We start from the raw sequence: 3,229 nt of genomic DNA, 5'->3' as shown, positions 1-3,229 counted from the left end.
GATGGAATGTTTTTTTGAATTTTTTACAAGAATGTTAAGATGGCTGAAGAAAAGGCAGCATGGAAGAGAATTGTCTTGATGGCTTTGCAGACATTGGGAGTTCCAAAGCTGAGACAGGAAGAAACTGGTAAGAAAGCGAGGTTGAAAGAATTAAGAAAAGATACGAGGGGTGTTGAAAATTTTTTGCAACTCAGGTATATAGAATCAAGAAAAGTTTTCAACTGCATTTCACAATGTAATCAGTAATAACATCATCTCAAAACACTTGGCCCATTTTGTTCTTCGAACCAGAAATGCCCTGATAAGAGGCATCTTCTGACTTCCTGTAAACAAAGGTCAATTGTGCACTTGAAGGATTCACTGTTTTGAAATTATTTAGCGCGCAACTGTCTTCAAATGTCTGAACAAATTATAGTTACTTGGGGCCAAATCTGAGCTGTTGGGTGGTTGATTCAATTGTTTGGACCTACACTGCCAATTGACGGCCTGTGCGACCCTGGCCTTGTGAACTGGCATATTGTTGTGCAACAGCAGAACAACACGCGTCAACATCCCCCGGCATTTTTCGTGGATGGCTTCATGCAGCCGGACCTGCAAGTCGGCGTTATATTGACCAGCGATGGTAGCTTTGTGTGGCTTGTAATTGATTAACTGCGCTCCCTTTGGAATCCCGGAAAATGCAGACCTTAATCTTGCCAACTGACGATTGGGTGCGAAAGTCTTTAAAATGGAGATGCCCATTGCTTACACTGGATTTATTCAATCTTGATCTCCAAAAGGTCCCATTGATATAAACCCATGTCGCATTACTAGTTACCAGATGTGACAACTCCGATGGATCCGTGTTGAAGAACAACAACTCTTTACTGGACTAAACTCTCTGGTAGCGAAGTTGGATGCTGAACTTCTCGAGGCACCCATCTTTCAGAAACTTTTGATCTGCCAATATGTTCATGGATAATGTTTTCGATGCTTCCAATAGAAAAACCAAAACTTTTCCATGTCCCGCAACATTGATTTGGTAATCAAACATTAGCATCTTTTTGTAACAGAGATCTTTTCTGCATTGGTTGTATTCAAGGATCTTCCAGACCCGGGGTCATCTTCAATCGATTTTCTGATGCTTTGAAACTTTTTCCCCCATCTTGTCACTGGTAAAATGAAGGCCAACCTCTCCGAACAAAGCATCCATGCATTTGCTTTGTCATGCATAGTTCCTTATACAAAAATGTAATGATCATGCATTGCTCAAGCTTTGAGAATTCCATCATTCAAAGACTCTGAAATGAGAAAACAGCACAAGTCATCTGCAGATGCTAATACAGAGAAGAAATTAGACATAAATTATATGAATATTATGCGGCTTTCGATAACGCATATAAACCATCCGATATGCAGTATGCGAATCGCAAAATTATTTGAACCGCAGCTAACTCTTGTATAAACAGGAAATGGTTGCCAAGAATATGAAACAGATGGTAAAAAAAATTGAAGACTACAAGCAGGAAAGAGAGGACAGTCAGTGGCATAGGTGCATAGGAGAGAAAAAGCAGATAGACTCAGGAACCAGATAGACTCAGTAACCAGATAGACTCAGGAACCAGATAGACTCAGGAACTAGATAGACTCAGGAACCAGATAGACTCAGGAAGACCTGGAAGACTCAGGAACCAGATAGACTCAGGAAGCAGATAGACTCAGGAACCAGATAGACTCAGGAACCAGATAGACTCAGGAAGCAGATAGACTCAGGAACCAGATAGACTCAGGAACCAGATAGACTCAGGAACCAGATAGACTCAGGAAGACCTGGAAGACTCAGGAACCTACCAGGAAGAACCGAGAACACAGAACAGATCAGAACGCAACATTACAAAAGGAAAAGCAGCAGGAGAAGGGGGAAATACCAACAGCGGGGCAGAGGGAGAATATAGAATATAGAGACGGACAAACAAGGGATGCAGGTAACCCTTATTAGTCCCCTACCTGGAGGGGACTGTAGGTTTGCTCTCCGTGTGTCCCTCCGTCAGTCTGTCTGTCCCACATGTGGTTATCCAGGCTTTTTTTCCCCCATACCCTTTAACATATTCAACTGAAACTTGGTGCATGCCTTTGTTATGATGAGTTACATAACAAGTTTGAGTTTTTGGGCGTTTCACCAATTCTTCACGGAGTTATGCCCTTTTTGCTTAGAGCAAGAACATTCATTGGGACCGGTCGGGGACATGCATTGCAAAGCAATTCTCCCTCTTGTTAGAGATGGCATCGATTTATAAAGTGTGGGATCTCAACTAATTCGGAATGTTTTTTGTTTTTTTAGCATTGGTATGATATATTTGTATTTTCAGGAGCCATTTAATAAGGTCCACAGGAAGCAGTTAATAGTCGAGGTTGTCAAATGTCAAAAACAGTAACAAGTGTATATCATGCTGAATAATTGATAATACATTTACCTTCTAATCCGATTCTAAAGAATTGCGGTAAGTGGTACATCTGTGGATTGGCAAGAGGCGACGAGTAGTATACTAGAGCGAGCGGTGCGCGGACCGACCATTGCTCTTCGTAATCAGGATAGCTATTGCAAGTGATTTAAGTTGGGAAACTAAAGCAGTATATCTAGTGCCAAGCACAAATGAAAAAGCAAGTAGATGTTTTGACTTCATAAGCAGGGAGATGGTGTACAGGTTGAAAGGTACAACATTGTGTTTGCATTAACAATTTAGTTTGGCCTCACTTCTAATATTGCATTAATTTTGGTCACTGTCCTGTAAGAGAGATAATGCAGTAGGATGTTCGGCATGTGGAAACAAGGGTGACCCCAGAGTTTAGGGCACTTAGCTATGAAGGGAGATTAGATTGGTCAGGAATGTTCACATTAGTAAACATTGCGTGGGTATTTTATCAAAATGTTAAAGACAAGGGTTCAATGAGGAGTGATAGCCAGGGGTCACAGTTTAAAGGTCTAAAAGGGAAGAGCTGAACAAGAATGAAGTCGGGCTTGTTGTTGTTGTTGCTATTGCTTCTCCCAGCCATGTTGCTGGCTCTGCTGTGCACCACTGGTCCATAGTGGGTGAGGAAGTGCTGGTGTAACATATAGAGGTGAGTGTGGGTACCTCCATGCTATAGCCTACTGCCAGCCCTGGCTACATTCACATACCCTTTATGAAAGACACCAAGGAATCCCAAAGGTGACTCGACCTCCAGCCATTCCAAAGATGTCAGTCACAAG

Source organism: Myxine glutinosa, chromosome 5 (genome assembly GCF_964187855.1).
Source record: "Myxine glutinosa chromosome 5, kmMyxGlut1.1, whole genome shotgun sequence".
NCBI classification, from domain to species: Eukaryota; Metazoa; Chordata; class Myxini; order Myxiniformes; family Myxinidae; genus Myxine; species Myxine glutinosa.
This window is presented reverse-complemented; position numbering follows the sequence as displayed.